This window comes from Lygodium microphyllum, chromosome 4 (assembly GCF_053477565.2).
Source record: "Lygodium microphyllum isolate KBCC chromosome 4, Lygodium_microphyllum_v1.1.10, whole genome shotgun sequence".
Classification (NCBI taxonomy): domain Eukaryota; kingdom Viridiplantae; phylum Streptophyta; class Polypodiopsida; order Schizaeales; family Lygodiaceae; genus Lygodium; species Lygodium microphyllum.
Genome location: NC_141138.1, coordinates 12,131,781 through 12,149,699, shown reverse-complemented (window position 1 = coordinate 12,149,699; position 17,919 = coordinate 12,131,781).

Here is a 17,919-nt window from a genome sequence, read left to right as displayed (position 1 = left end):
AACTAAGGGCCACAGCCCACAAACTGCTTTTTATTTTCAGCAATTTAAAAAATACAAGAAAATGAAGAAAATGGGGAAAAATGATAGAAACACCATGAAAAATAGGGGAAAAATACATTTGGGGCTACGAAAAATATAGAAAAATAGGATTTATGTTTGTTGATGTATAGCAAGGCTGGGGCATGAAGTTATGCTTCAGTTCAGCCTTGTTTATATGTTGTAGTGTGTGTTTCCTTCCTTTCTCCACATAAAATGACAAGGAAACCCTAAAAGAAATGAATGCAATGATGCCCTATCAACGGGGAAGGGTAGAGTTGTGGAAAAAATGGTTAAATGCCGCTGAGCATGAGGAATAATTTGCTGATTTTATATGCATTGCATCTAGGACGGAATAATAATGATAAAAATTAAACCCTAGTAGCACGAAGATCACTTCGGTGCTAGGTGTTGCAACGAAGCACAAAGCGGTTAGAAAGAAAAGCATGAAAGAGATGTTTTGCACTTGCACGCTGGTGGTTTTTAAAATGTTTGAGCACTAGGCATCCACCTCTTTGCATGATCATTTAGAGGAAATTAAAAGTATCAGAGTTAGCTCCTGGATACGCATAGCAATTGTTTTCAGTAGGCCTGTGACCCACCGTTGAGAGCGTGAGGTTCCTATGCTGTAGGATAGTCGTGGGATCATAAAGGGGACAGCAAGTGAGGACAATGGTACATTCCTGGATACGTTTATTTGGTACCTTGAGTGACGTTTGTGCGAAATGTCTAAATGTTGAGCGGCGCATCGAGGGGCCAATCCCCGAGGTGTAGGAGAGTCGCAGAGGGTTGACGGCATTCAGCCGTAGGAGGAACCCCATGTGTATGTGATTCGAGCCTTTTGGCTATGTGAAAGGGACTCCCTCTGAGGAGCAATATTGGGTTAGGATCAGTTGGACTACAACGTAATACAAACGCAATGTTTAGGAAGGCAGAGATTTTGATAGACGCTCCTGGCCGCGAGGCCGAGGGGGTTGTCTTGCGCATAGTGACGAGGTCCGGCTAGTGCATGAGCCAGTGCCGGCCCGTTTTTAGGTCCATCACATGTGAAGTTTCTGCATTCCTGATATGTCCTAGCATAGTATTATCAATGACTATAGATAGCCAGTACATCACCTTTTTGTCTTTCGCATTCCACTCTTTCCATGCTTTTAACTCATTTGCAGTCGGAGGAGGGATACCCAGCTCTGGCTCCTTTTCTTCACCTGAAACAAATTCATAAAGGCCCTTTCCAATGAGGAAGTTCGTCACACGAAACTTCCATGAAGGGTAGTTGTTATTGTCGAGCTTCTCAATAATGGGATTTCCACTGTTCTCTGCCATTATCATCAACAAGGATATAACATAGCAAGCTAGTCTTCTACAATCTTTCACAACACGTGCACACCAATACACCAAGAAACCTTTTTCATTGATTGCTCGATAGTACATGTAATCTGCAACCTGTTTGTAGATAAACCTTATGTTTGCTTCTTGCAAATATCTCAAAAATTACAGATTTGAAATTTGTAACATATGTATCCACTTTCGGTCAATACAGCCGAAATCACAATGTACCCTGAAACTGTTGTCCGCAACCTTGCGGCTCTAAAACGGGGTGCGAAAAGGCCTTAGATGCCCAAAATAACTATGGTACAGTCCTAAAGGGCTATCTGCAGGATAAATAGTGCTTTGCTTGCACACCAAATCTCACAACAATCTGAGATTTTTGCTCGACCCTGCTTCCGGTGCCTCCACAGGCACTATCCAAGAGAGAGACTGGAAAAATGGGAAAGCTTCTTACCCGTTGCTTGCTTGCTCGAACCTTGCTTCTTCTCCTTCACTTCAGCCTTCAAAATCAGCCTCTCTTAGTGGTGCGGCTGTGATACCATGTCAAGAATCGTGTGATGGGGAGATGTGCTTAAGCTGCTGCGCCAAACACACACTATATACACAAAAGAAAGCTCACTCAATAACACAAGAAGAGAGATGGAGGCCAAAACGTTTTCTTGCTGGTTTCTTCTTTTTCTTCCACACACTATACAATGTATACAAAGTATAGATAAGATACAACATAAAGGAAAGTGGCCTTTTAAGTCAAACAGTGCATAACCAACTACACTAATTGACTGGCCCTATATCTTTGCCAGCTGTAGGTAGGTGTAACAAACTAAATATAATAAGTGATAAGTCAGTGGCCATGTGAGTATCATAATGACCACCAACGTACTAAGTATAGATGTGCAGACTCATCTAGCCAGGCGATCCATCATCAATGTCTGCACGTGTTGAGCTTGCCATCTCAACATACAATTTGGCCCTAGTCTCTGACCAAAGACAAGAGATGTGCCAAAACCTAGTAGACGATGAGCAGTTGGACGAAGATGATTCCAAGGACGAGTACGAAGACTACCATTCCTTCAGAGACGTAAGAAGGGTGAAATAGACACGGTGGAATATGACATTGAGGGATGAGAAATAGAGCAGATACGAATGGACTCCAAGCCAAATAAAAAGAGTGTCTTTAGGATGGAATGAGGGGTCATGCACATGGAATGTGACAGTGCATGGTTGGAACACACAGGAGCCATAGATTTTGAATGAGTAGGCCTAACCCAACCAGGTACGACACCAGTACTTAGAACAAAGTCACCATCTGAGCTCCGACCACCATAGGAGAAACCACCTCTTCTAGCGAAAATGGTGAGTTTGATTTCGATTCGGAAGTGAGCTCAAATAGCGACCCCGAGATACTTAGACCATCCAAGACCAGATGCACCAAGGGGGACCTACCCATCCACCTGAGGCACAGACGGTTGAAGGAAGATAGGGAAAAATAGCCTGGGGATACACAAATGAAGGAGCAAAGAAAGCTGTAGGATCTCCCGAGGAGATTTACGAAGTTCAAGAAGGGTGACAGGGTAGTAATCCTGTTGGGTGCCAAACGCCAAAAGGGCAAACGAGTGAACCCATCGAGGGACTAGCCAAGGTCAAGGAGGTGAACCTAGCACAAGAAGAGGAGACACCCCGACCGGTATTAATTGCCAATGACTTGACTGAGGAAGAGGAGATAAGTCTTGTTGCTCTCTTGTGAGAGTATATAGACATGTTCGCTTGGTCCCTAGAGGAGCTTAAGGGGGTGGATCCGAGTGTAGTGACTCATAACATACCCATGACACCAGGCGCAACACCGTTCAAGCAATGACCATACCCGATAAATCCAAAACATGCTCATGCAGTCAAAGAGAAGATTGACAAGCTGATGAAAGCATGATTCATTTACGAAATTGAGCACATAGACTGGGTATTACCCATAGTCATAGTGATAAACAAGAACAGAAAGATTAGAGTGTGTGTCAATTACAAGAAGGTGAACGCTGCCACTAAGAGAGACAACTACCCATTGCCGTACACCGAGCACATGCTTGAAAGAGTGGTGGGAAAAGAGGCCTACAACTTCCTAGACATCTTCTTTGGATACAATTAGGTGCAAGTGCATCTTGCCGACAGCTGCCTTCACCACCAAATGGGTGTCTTTGCTTACATGGTCATACCCTTTGGGTTGACTAATGCCCCAGCCACCTTTCAACACCTCATATGCACCATATTTAAAGACATGCTTCGCAAGGAATTGGAGGTCTTCGTGGATGACTTGTGTGTTCAGTCAACCTGGCGAGAACACTTAGGCAAACTTTGAGTAGTCTTTGAGTGGTGTTTCCTATATCGTCTCTCCCTGAACCCCTTAAAGTGCCAGTTCTAGGTGAAACATGGGTGCATCCTAGGGCACATGGTGTCGAAGAATGACATTGCCACTGACTTCTTGAAAGTCAGGGTTATTATTGATCTTTCACCCCCAATCAACTATAAGGGAGTTCAATGCTTCTTAGGCCATACAGGGTACTATCGATGGTTTGTGCTAAACTATGCATTGATTGCCAGACCTTTGTACAAGTTGTTGATTGTTTTAGAATGGACTGAAGCATGTCAACAAGCATACAAGGAATATAAAAAGGCTCTGACTACTGCGCCAATCTTACGAGCCCCGAATTGGACCATTACCTTCCATGTACATATTGATGCTTCGAAATTCGTCATGGGGGCAGTACTCTGCCAACCTGGCGAACACAACCTTGACTATCCAGTGAGCTTTGCTAGTAGACAATTCACTGAGACCGAAATGAACTACTCAATGACTGAGAGAGAAGGCTTAGCCATGGTATTTGTTGTAAAGAAGTTTTGGCATTATCTTTTGGCTACGCCTTTTACTTTCTTCGTGGACCATCAAGCCTTGTTGTATCTAGTGAACAAACCTTGCACTATAGGATGCATAACTCAATGGCTCCTTTTGCTTTTAGAATTTGACTTCTCCGTGGTTGTATGGAAGGAAAAGTAGCACTACATGGCTGACCACATGCCACGCATTCCCACGGGAGAGGTCGATGGACAAGACATTGCTGATGAAATGCCAGACGCCCATCTGTTTAATGTTTCTAGCGAAAGAGATTTATTCAAGGCTGATCTAATACCATACTGGGTAGATGACACCGTCCACGTACTAGAGCACGGATAGCCTGAGCAGAAAAGGCCCAACTTAGGCAACTTATCCTCAAAATCCAACCCTATCAATTGATAGCATGCCAACTATATAGGTTAAGGCAAGATGGGTTACTACATAGATGCATATGCGTGTTGAGATATCGAGCTCCACTCGTGATATGCCAGGGTGACCGTTGTGCATTTATGTCACCGATTTGTCAGTTTTTGCAGATGCGGTTGGTACACTGCCCATGAATAATAGCTAGATGACAGCTATCCTTATCTACTCTAGTTCGTGGCTCAGTTAGTATGCCACCTTAGTTAGTTGTCTTTGGTTTGAGACCCATATATAGGGTTCTTCTATTTCTTTGTATGAGACTTCTTTTTGGCTTACACAACTAAGAAGAGGAAAACTGTTTTCAGCCTCCACCTTTGTGTGTATTCCCCCATTGTGCAAGCAAGAAAGCTACAAGTGAGACTCCTTCCTTCTCTCCCACAATCTTGACAATGCGAGCATGAGATGCATGATGTGCTCACATAGGTGGATAGCTAGATTGCTGGAGGACACTTTAGCAGAGACATGGCAGCCCGCAAGGTGCTGCAGTCTCAATTGTGGTGGCCCACATTTTTTCGCGATGCAACACGATTCGTCAAGCATTGTGACGAGTGTCAATGGACAAAGGTACCAATTCACAAGGATCAAAATCATTGCACGACAACCCTTCGAAAAGTGGAGAATCGACTTTGTAGGATCCATTAGTCCTGTGGCACAGTATTCGCAGACCAAATATATCATTGTGGCCACCACGGACTACCTAATGAAATGGCCGAAAGCGAGAGCCACACAAAAAAAATGACACTAGAATGACTGCTAAGTTCTTATGGGAATAGGTGATCTCACAGTTCGGTTGCCCCGTGAACTAGTTAGTGACCAGGGCACGCACTTCGTCAATGAAGTGATAGCACATCTTCTATCCACCTTTCTGATCATCCATCGAAAATCCTCTCCATACTACCCTCAGGAAAACAGACAAGCAGAATCCACAAATAAGATCCTTGTAAATGTCTTGACCAAAGTAGTCTCTGCTTCTCGCAACGACTGGGATAACAAGCTAATATCAGCCTTGTGGGCTTACCATACATCTTATAAAATAGATGTCGGCCAGACTTCCTTTAGGTTAACCTATGGAACTAACGCAATTCTACTAGTAGATTTCTTCGTTCCTAGCAGCCTGAGAATAGCACTTCAAGAACGGTGGGAAGGGAAGGAGGCATGGACAAAATGCCTGGTTGAGCTTGGACGCCTCTCAGAAACATGCCTTCTGGCCACTCATGCGCTCATATGTGAGAAGGCACGACGGAAGAGCTGGTTTGACAAGCATGTCAAATAGGGCGACTTAGTGCTCTTATACTCAGTTAAAGGACACAAGTAGAAAATGAAGTTTAGAGGTCTTGGGCCTTTCAAGGTTCGTGCAATCAGTCGAATCGGCAACGTTAAGCTCGAGACTCTAGACAACGAAGCCATAGGCTTCTTTAATGGCAGTCACATTAAGAAGTATTACCCTCCCACGCATCTACTGCATGAGCCACCAATGTTGGAATCCCCTGTCACAGTACGAGTTTCCATAATTACGGAAAATGGTGATGAGGATGAGGAAGCCGTAGAACCTGTATACCTCGACACCACTGTCACTGCTAAGAAAACATGTGCTTTCAATGCCTTGATCAATGAGGGAGCAGACTTCAATGTCTTAACTCATGATCATTGGACCCAACTTGGTAAACCACCACTACAATCCACTAATGGCCAACTAAACCCATATGGGGGTCACTCATACGTACTTCTCACGGACCATTGTCGCTATCGAGTCTAAGACTGTACCAATGATCTTTTACGTGTTGCCAGACACTAAAGATGCGGGCATAGAATCACTGCTAGGGTAAATCTTCAAGAAGCAAACTCACTGCAATGTCGATTATAAGTCTCAGCGCATCCACCTTGCCATAGGAAATGCCTGTATTGATACAGCCTTCGGCAAGGGCTACACAATCCCATTAAAGACTGCAAGGCCACCGGTAACAATTCCAAGTCTATGGAGGGGGGTAGAGCTTAGCCACCATGCACCAAGCCTCATGAATCGCCACTCACAGTGGCAAAAGCTAAGGCCCAACAACTCGATTTTCAATGGAGGCCTAAACAACCGCGACCGCTGCCTAGGAGTAGACGCCCACATCTTTGTAAATCAAGAAACTCCAAACCCAAGAGGCCGAGGTGCAGTTACAAAAATCAAGGCATGATCAAGCCAAGATGGGTTCCTAAAGCCCTCTTGCAGGTGCAAGGATACTATGAGGCAAATGCCTGCCTATGGATTCCTAAGACCAAAGCAGCCCAATCCATCACTCAAATGCCACCCTCACGTTTAATCACCCCGAGCCCCATGGAACCTCAGAACTAGAAGCTGCAGCATTTCCCAAGCCGGCCTCCTACGAGCTCATTCACTCATGAGCTCCAAAGAATTGAGCAAGACTATCAGCCCAAACCCCAACCAACGTTACCCCCTTCAACCCCTGCCACCACTGACGATAAGACTTGCCAAACCCAATCCGAGTGTAGCAACCCATCCATAGCAGCCACTACTTTGATGCTTATCCACAGGACTCAACCACTGCTTCATGGGCAACTACCACCATCTGTCTCCGTGCTTACTAGCCCCATCAAACCCTAACCACCTGTGGACCTTAAACCATCTTACGAGCAGAAATTCTTCTTAACTCTAGCTGCAAACCTAGCCGAAGACATAGGGGATGATGTTATTACTTATCTTAGATGCTTGGATGCTAGGTTCATGTCATAGCTCTAAGTTATGACTACTTGGACTTAGGCATGCTGCAAGAGTCCTTAGCGGCGGAAGTTTGCACGATGCCTTGTTCCTAGAAAACATTCGAATTCACATTTGTCAAAACACCCCACTCAGCTATCGGGTTGCTATGCACTAAGATATTAAGAGACCAAGCCATCAAGCAATGCCTCATTATATCTTACGATAAGCATGTGACTTCCTCCATCACTAACAAAGAAGTCGAAGAGTTGAAAGCGTTAGCTGATACCAACTCCCCATTTTTACAAAATTGGTACACTGTGTGATTGCAGTGGAAACTCGAAGGATGCCAAATCATGACCAACGTTGAGCAGCACAGCGCAATCAAGACGTTAGAGTACGACCCAACCTATGTCGCACCCACCTCATATAGAGTGTTAACCACTCTTTGTGGCCGACCCATGGAAGAGCACGTCAAGGGACACCCATATCTTGATGACCTCTTAACCTAGGAAGAGCTCCACATTGCTAGCCGCATCGATTCTGATGATTTTCTAACTGATGTCCTCACTTACATCACACACATAAGTACTCGACGCTTCACTCTGAACCCTAAGGCTCAATTGGAATACAATCTATAATTATATATTTGGCTCATGCGCAAGTAAACCTTATACCCGAACACTCAATGCCTTGGACCTCCTCCTAACCTTCGATCCTAGGAAGGATTCTTCTCAATTTGGAAGGAGAGAGGATATGAGGGTAGCATGAAAGTGAATAGGGTGAAGGTGAATCAAATTAAAACCAATCAACATCAAGTAAACACAATAAACACCTAAGAAATGGGTGATGTAGGAGGGATGTCACAAAACAAGTCTGAAGGGTAGAATTTGTATTGGAGTTTAATGTTATCATTCAACAAACATAAAATCTTTCTTTTCAGCAAATTCTTGTATGTATATTAATTGTAGCACTAATGGGAAGTATGGTTCATGACACGAACGCGAGATGTCACAACAAGACCGTGCCCACTGACTGCCCTTCACAAAAGAAGAGAGAGCGCAGTACGGCATCAGCCTGAAAAATCAAGCTTACAATCACCTAAAGCTCCGCAGCATTCACAACCTTGAGAAGATAGTGGCCAAGGAGTAGGCCGCAAGGAGGATAGTGGAACAATGCCACCTCCACAAGTACCTATAGAGGTTTTCACAAGAACTTAACCACACAAAGTGTGTGGAGTTCTTGAGAACATACAACCTCGACCGAGAGTGCGGAATGGTGATGGTGGGAAGGGGGGACAATGCCCGGCAAGTGTAGGTACCGCTAACCCAGGTCTTAGTGGAGAAAGCACTGGGATTGGAACCTAGGGTGGAGAAAAAACGTAAAAGGGATGTGTATGCCTTGCTCAAGATGAATAGGGAAGAAGTCTTAACAAACGATGGCATCAGCTTACAAGACATCTCCGATGCTGAGATTTGCCTACAGGCAAAGTTGGTGCATGCCCTTTTCTCCAGCCAACGCTACAATTCCCTTATGCACCGGATCAATGTACCTATGCTAGAGAATGTGGCAGCCTCCACCTTGGACAAGGTGGATTGGAATGGCTATGTGCACAAAACAATAGACCAAGCGGCCAAAGCACTAGCCTTGGGCAACAAACAGGCAGGTGGAGAATCCCACTCATCTAAGAATACACAGGAGAAGAAACCTTCCGTGAAAGCCTCCTTCATCGGGTATGGAAGCATACTGATGGCCATCATCTACCAGGAGGCTGTGAAAGAGGCCCAATAGGGAAGCAAAGGAGTAGATGAGACCCCAAGCAGGTCACTGACCCATCAAAAAGAGGAGCAATCGAGCGACTGCAAAAAAATCAAGACAGAGAAGGAGGAGCAAAAGGCTCAATCTGGACGAAGAAAAACAAAGGAGTTCACTGGGAAGGCAACTTAGAAGAAGAAACAGAAGGCGGGCAGGAAAAAGGAAGAAGAAGATTTGGAAAGAGCAAAAAAGGAATCCCTGAGAGAGGCGACGGAGTGGAAAAAGAAGGAGAAGGAAGAAACTGAAAAGTTGGTCGAGAAAGCAAGGAAAATAGAATAAGAGAGAGAAAGAAGAGCTATGGAAGAGGAGGCACAATTGAGAAGACAAGAGGAAGAAGACATGGCCAAAGCAATTTTCCGGTCTATAGAACAACAGAGCTGACTCGACCGCCTAGGGACCTTAATTCCGCCTAGGGAAGATAGACCCGGCTCAAGCGCACAAGTACTTGGAGCCATGCCATCCACGATCATCAAGGGCAAGGGTAAGGCCCCCCTCCATCCCATTTCGGCCCCCTTGCTACTCGACAGCGAAGCCACCACTACCATCCCTAGCATCCTGGTCAGCATCGACATGGACAGCTTTGTGGCATGGATGTAATACTTTATCAATAAGGAACTAGCACAAGGAAGGAGCAGGGAGGCCCCAACCACCGGCACAAAAGGCCAACTATAGATGCCGAATCTAGGCAAGAGCCAAAATGCCAAAAAATGGAAGCCTTGACTACCCCAATCCCCACCACCATGATGCCGCATGCAAATCATGACAAATACGTCAATGAACTTCTTTCGTAGTTAGAAAGGGCAAGGGAGGAAAGGAGGATCTCGGTGGTCGAGCTGGAGGCAGAAAGGGAGTGGTAGCGGCCTTCCAGCTCAAAAAAAAAAGAGCGAATGGTTGTGCAACAAAAGGAAATTCTCAACCTAAAGAGGGAACTGAAGACCAAAGAAGAAAAGGAGCAAAGCTGGCACGGCGACAGCTCATAGATGAAAATCAAGAGCTCGAGAAGATGCAAAAAGAATATGACCTACTAATCATTGTTACAGGCTAATTTACTGCCTGCAATTTACTCCCTGAAAAACTACTCTACCTGACATTTCTGAATCCAACTGACTTACTTTCTAACTGCACTGACTTCATATAACTTTCATACACACATTCCATCATTACAGTACACCTTTACAGAACCATCGGACTTCATTTCAGCAATAAATAACATGAATACTGAAAACAGTTTACCACTTCAAGACAGGGAAACAATATCTGACTCTGAACTGTTCTTCATATCTTCAGTTTCTGCTTACAGACAGACACGCAGACATGATCTACACCCGCATATGCACTCTGACTTGAACAGTTACATTCGGGGATTGATAACTCCTCACATCCCTTACTTATGACTATTCATTCCAAAAACTTACACCCCTTCATATCTGACTTACCCTAAGGCTTAACTTGACTTCTAAACTCCTAATACATAACTCTAAGGTGTGATGTCAACTCAGTCTTAACACTGGCACACCCGGTGGATACTATTTTCCCAAAATAGTGGACCTGAGCCCACAACATCCCTTGATCAGTTATCAACTAGAAAATGCTGATTCAAGTAGTCAAGAATATTTCCTTGTAAAGTACAGTTGTTGTCAGTTTGGAGTAGGATCATCATCATGTCCTCTCCCTTCTTGCTTTGATCTAACATCCTCTGTTTCTGAAGCTGGTTGCTCTTCCTCATCAGTCCTAGCAGAGACTGTTGCTGCTATGCATCCCACTTGAACTCCTTCTTCTTCAATGGCAACATTCCTCTGGACTAAGAGCCACGACACTCTCTTCAAGAAAAGGATTAAAATAATTTTGCACTTCTAGCCAATAAGAATCCACCACTGGCAACTCCTGATTTTCCTCATGCAAAAACAGTTTTAACCTGAAACCATTCACAGGTTTCTTTAACAGTGTGCCTTGCAAATCCATCAACTGAAATGTCCCTTGTCCCAAATCCTTGTAAATTCTATATGGTCCAACATATCTGAGTTTCAGTTTCCCTGGATGCTTTGCCAACTTTGAGTTGTACATCAAAACCAAATTTCCTTCCTTAAATCGTTTCTTCTTCAAATACTGATTCACCCATGCAGCTCTCCTGTTTTGAATCACAGTTGCGACATAAGCACTCTGAAATCTGTCTTCTTCCAGAGACAGTAAGTGTTCCAATCTGTGTTTCAAAGAATCCTCCTGTGTTAGCCTGTGTTGTATTGCTATCCTCAAAGATGGTACAACAAACTCCATAGGCACTACAGCCTCAAGGCCATACACTAGTCTAAAGGGTGTGAGACCTGTACTGACTTTGTAAGCTGTTCTGAATGCCCATAGTGCTGAATTCAACTTCAAGTCCCAATCCTTTCTGTTTTCTGAAACTGTTTTCTTCAAAATTTTAACCAACACCTTATTACTACTCTCAGCTAATCCATTTGCTTGTGGATGATATACAGAAGACATTTTGTGACTAATCATGTGTGTTTCTGCAAGCACTTTGATAACTTTATTCAGGAAATGAACACCTTGATCAGATACAAGCTCAATAGGACAACCAAATCTGGTCATAATATTGTTGTAGACAAAAAAGGCTACACTCCTGGCTTTATTATCCTTCAAAGCAACTGCTTCTACCCACTTGGTACAATAATCAGTAGCCACTAGAATATATCTGTTTCCTGAATGTTCTGCTGCAGGTTTGAATGGACCCATTTCTGCAGGTGCTAATCTCCCATTCAGATCTAGAAACTGTTGTGCATAATCTTCAACAAGAAGTCGCTTCTGTTTCATTGTTTTAAGCTGTTTCAAAATATCAGTTGGTGTCTTCCATTTTCTGAATCTAGACAGGAATGTTGTCTGTAATGCCACTGTGTCAGGAAAATGAGCTGCCCCATACTGAGTAAACCAATTCATGGCTTTTCCCTCCAATGTGGCAGCAAATTGCTGCTTTTTCACATCATCCCCATACACTCCTGCTAAGCCACTTGCCTCCCATTTAGTGCTGAACTGTGCTACATGGGCATCAGGATCCTCTTTTTTTGAGTGACCCTTGAAGTGAGCAAATCTGACTCTTAGGTCTGCTGGGTTAGGGGGTTGTGCCATTATGACTGGTGGTACTTTTGGTGCAGTCTTCTTCCTCCCTGACAATTTAGGTAATGGTTGGAATTTCAAACTCCTTTTAGACTGTCTTTGAAGTTGGGACCATGCCAAACTTCCTAGAAACCTGTTCCTGTTTCTCTGTTCTTCATCTGGTGTAAGTGGTGTAAATGAAATAGGTGCAACATCAGGGATACTCTGGCTTAGACCAACTTCTTCAGTTTGTATCTCCTGATCACTCAGATAGCCCAGATCCAAACTGTCTACCTGACTTCCACTGCTGGACCTGTAATGTCCCTTTCCTTTCTGTTCTAGTTTCTGCTTTTCCTCTTGCTCTAGCCTTGCCTGTAATCTTGTATAATACTTGCCAAAGCCTTCCCCTCTATACTTCTCTGCTGACATAAAACAGGGATTTCTCTGTCATTAGCCTGTCTTAGTGATGTTCTCCTGTAATGCAGTAGTGACAATGATGACAAGCCAAACACAAGTTAGAAGTTCTCCCCCGTCTGTATCTGGATGATATGGAATTAAAGCCATATGCATGGTGGAACTACCATTTCTCATGATTAACCCATATCCTCCTCATCTTTGCAGTTGTCTGACTTCTGGCTATTGGGCACACCTTGCTCAACTGAAATTTCCAGACCCTATCCCTGACTAATCTGACCACGTCCACAGGTAAGTCAGGAAAATAATCAGTCAGGAAATTTTGGCCATACACCTCAAATTCCTCTTCTGGTGTAGTCCAATTGTAAAATTCCCTGCAAATAGATTGCGCGAAGGCTTCTTGCTCCTCTGCTTCTGTTGTCCAATGTTTAAAATCCTCCAACCAAGACAGTAGGACCTCTTCCATTCTGAAAGCGAGAATTAGACAATTCTGCCATTCGCATGCATAAGACCTGTGCCGTCTGAACAATTCGCAGGATCGCCAAGTGTTACAGGCTAATTTACTGCCTGCAATTTACTCCCTGAAAAACTACTCTACCTGACATTTCTGAATCCAACTGACTTACTTTCTAACTGCACTGACTTCATATAACTTTCATACACACATTCCATCATTACAGTACACCTTTACAGAACCATCGGACTTCATTTCAGCAATAAATAACATGAATACTGAAAACAGTTTACCACTTCAAGACAGGGAAACAATATCTGACTCTGAACTGTTCTTCATATCTTCAGTTTCTGCTTACAGACAGACACGCAGACATGATCTACACCCGCATATGCACTCTGACTTGAACAGTTACATTCGGGGATTGATAACTCCTCACATCCCTTACTTATGACTATTCATTCCAAAAACTTACACCCCTTCATATCTGACTTACCCTAAGGCTTAACTTGACTTCTAAACTCCTAATACATAACTCTAAGGTGTGATGTCAACTCAGTCTTAACAATCATGCAATACGAGGATCTAGTAGCGAAGATAGGGTGGATCAAGCAGGGCATGAAGGAGTTTACCGCAGGGGAGGAAGGGAGGAAAAAAGAATAGGAGCACCACTACCGAGAAATGGAAACAATGACTAAAAGGCTGAGGCTTGAAAGAGAAGAACTTGAGCGAATGGGCAAAGAGTTGGAAGATCAGTAGGCGGAGGCTCACAGCCTTGGTGCAAAGATAGGGATAAGGCATGAAAGAGATGAAGAAAAGGGCTGAAGTGTGGGTAGGCCAGAATGATCAAAGAGTGAAGACCTTGGCGCATTGCTTGGCTTTGGTGGAGAAAGAGAAAATCCTAGCATAAGGCAGAGCAGAGGCAGCCCAGGTGGCCTTCCACACTCAACAACAAATCTTCCTGAACACCTTGATGGATGCCACGCATGAGGAGGAAGGGGAATCCGTGGAGGTAGTAAAAAAGAAACTAAGCATAGCGCACCAAGCCCTACGAGCAGGGCTATACATGCCCTTCCAACCCCTTGTAGTGGGGCTAAACCTAGGGGAACACCATAGGTATCTGCTATCGGCTGGCCTAAACCCCCAGGAAATTGATGCCTTAGGGTTTGTAGAAGGGATGCAATAGCAAGAGTGCCCAGGGAGTGAGATAGAATTGCACATCGACCTAGGCAGATTCGAAGAAGAAGTGGTTCCACAACCCCCTTCACCTCATCTTGACGGGCAAGGGCAGCCAACAGACACATCTGTGGAGAGTAAAACCACCTTGAGGGAGAAGAGGAGGAAACTCATGGAACAAGCTAGACAAGGATTAAGAGCTAACCCTATGGCCCAGCCCTCTATACCCCTTCGACCATGCCCAAATGACATGCCCCCCAGTTTTCATGTGAAGCTCATACTCCGGGAGAGACAGGAATAGGAGAAGCAACCCTTCACCTTCAGCTTTCTCACCCCCAATGCCCTACACAGAGTTCTTCACACTAAAATATTGGATGAGGTGATCAACGTCCGGAAGCTATCTAAGCCAACAGTGGCTGCAGGAAAGAGAGAAGAATCCCACCCTCTGGGGCACCGAGGATGCAGAATACTGGCAAAATAAAGTTTTTCAAGTGCCTCGATCCGTGCCCAAATACGAGTGCCAACCACTGTTGCAAAGGTGCATCTGCGACGACAAGGTATTCACATGGATGGCCTTCTGTAACACTCTCCCTTCAAAGAGAAAAGACCTTTCCTACATGGCATACCCTCGACAAATAGGAGTAGACTTCGATGCAAACGCCCAAGGCCGTTACAACTTTCCTGTAATATACAACCCTTGTACCACCACTTTAGCCTAGGCCCTCACCTTTACCTCCGACAATTTAGATGCCACCATGACATGCTTTATCACCGATTTCTCCTGCTGCCCAGATCCTGCCTTCATCACCACTTGTAACTATCTTAGGCTCCTAAAAATCCTACTTAGACAAGACCCCACCCCGGCCGAACGTGGCCTTCCCCTGCTCTTTTTTTATCCTAATGCAATTGATATATGTGCGATGACCCGCCTCATGATGCCAGCCAGCCTCCTCCCTTCTTTCTAAATCATTGTTCTTGAAGACATGAGCAACAGCCGATTCACTCGCTGCAACCATCCTTTCCTCTCCACCACTCCCCTCCAAGTTCACTTGAACCTTAAGAATTTCCTGCAGAGTCTGAGATTTTTGAGCCACTCTATTAAATCTCCTTCACCACCCCCCTAAGGACGAGGACTAACAATTCCCTACTACTAAACCCAATCCAAAGAAAAAAAAACACATCCGAACGCTGGTCACGGCACATTGCTCACAAACCCTCCACCTAGGGGTCCTAAAGTTAGGTGTGTCTGGTGATCGCGGTTGGCTGGTCCCGGTCCTAAACCCCCTAGCCCTTTTTTCCCCCACTTCACGCTTAGGGCACACCAAGGGTAGGACACACCTAGGGAGGTAGCACTCACCTCTAGTTAGACATGTCACCCTTCGCTACACTCACCGCACGAACGGGGTCTTCAAGTGTGGGACATCACCCAGGCCTACCTGTGGTTAGACCCAGCTCCCCATTCCACCAACACGCGTAGAAGGTACCTCACAATAAAGAAGACACTCCCCTTAGGTAAGAGCACCACACTTTCTCCTCGCAGACACTACAAGATGTGCCAAACCATCAACTTCGGAGGCCTCGTCACCCACTTAACAGTATTGCCCATGCTCCCACGGTAGCCCAACCCACCTATGGCCCTACCATCGCCTGACCAACAACTTGCCAAAAACGCCTGCTCTTACCCAACAAACTCGACGTGCCATGGGACTGGCACCCATCTCGGAGGGGGATAATGTTAACCTCAAATCGGAATGGCAGAAAAATAAAGGAAAAAGTGCAAAAAGAATAGAAAGAGAGCAAAGGTGTAGAGGCAGCTTCTAAATCTAAACTAAGGCAAAAAGAGCAATTTTCAAGGAAAGGTGCCTTAAAAACTCTAAAAACTCTTGTAAAAGAGCGCTAGGCTCCCTCATGTGCTACTTGTAAAAGAATAGACGGGTATAGGCTTAGGGCATGAAGCAAGAAGAGGGAATTAGAAAAAGGGACCTTGCCACAATGGCCGATCATGTAACAAGGGATAGGCATCCATGGGGGTTTTAGGGTTTGTATATATAAAGTTCAAAAATTGAATGAAAGCTCATTCTTTGGTGTGTGGCTAACAAGAGTCCTCTCTTCTTCTCTTCTTGTCTTCTTCTTGCTTGTGTGTGTGTTCTTGAGGAAGGGAGTGTGAGATTCTGAGGGAGTGAGTGAGTGTGTGGGGGTGAGGGATCAAGAGGGTGAAGCTCTTTACCATCTCCTCCTCTCTTTTCCTCTCTCTTCTCTTCCCTTCCCTTACCTTGCACGTGGCTATCGAGAATGGAGCTTGGAGATGGAGGAGGCTTGAGGATGCTTGAGCTAGCATCTAGGATCATGGAGCTACCGATTTGTGTGAGGGAGGAGGAAAATCGTTTCAGCATCAAGGTAAGCTCACTACACCCCGAGAGGATCGACAACATGTCAGCTAGGTGAGAGATAGCCAGGAGAGCTCGCTTGGAATGCTTGAAGAAAAAAAGCGGTCCATGGGTCTTGGTGGCTGAGCAAAAGCTCCCACAGTACATACGGATGATAACCCTACAAACTTTCTCACAAAAGGTCTTCTAGCAAAGGGGTTTGCTTATCACTGGCACATAATGGGAGTTGGATAGGTATAGGTTTTTAGCTTTGTACATACTTAGACTTAGCTGATTCTTTTCCTCTATCTTTAGGCACATTGCCTTTAGGGGGGAGGTTGTTTGGAATAAAGGGCCACCATGCACATGCCCACCCATTAAGGTGCTATACTATGTCACACACACACACACAAACACATATCTAAAACCTTAGTGGTACAATCTTTGTACACATATATACCGTGTCACTCTCTCTCTCTCTCTCTCTCTCTCTCTCTCTCTCTCTCAACCTGCATTGCTACATCCATAGAAGCTTCATACTCCGTGGTCCATGCACTTCATCTTCATGGCCACAATCATAGTCGAGGATATCCACTTTGCTTAATCTACTAGGGTGATGAACTCAACCTTAAGAAGGCAATCTAGCTCTTCATTGACTAACTTGGCCATATGTAGATTCATTTAGCACTATTGCATCGGAATGCATGTAGAGCATCCACCTTAATTGGAACGAGATGCTCATAGAACCCAATGATAAGTCCCTTCACCTCTAAGCAATCCTAATTGAATAAATCTTTGACCACCTTCAATATCTTGATCAATTGAGTTCAAAAATTTGGATCCAAACGTGTGCTAATCTTGATTGACTTGGGCCGAGATACACCATAGAAAGTTCATTCTCCATGGCTCCAGTTACCTTTTGGAGTTGATCTTCAAATTCTCTTTCTTGTCGCATGACTCCTCCATGTCTAATGTTGCAAGAAACTACTTCACTATCATCAACTTCAACCTCCAAACTCTTGTAGAAATTACGCGACACAATAGACAAAATCTGAGCAAGGATTGGAAAACACACAATAAATATGAGAAAAAAAACTATAATTTTAAATAAATTGATACAAAGATGACTCTATCCACCCATGTTCTTCCACTATGAATCTTAGATGGCAATTCACAAAGATGATACACAAAGAGCTTAAGAGTAGCTAGAAGATCTCTGACTAGGTGAAAGATA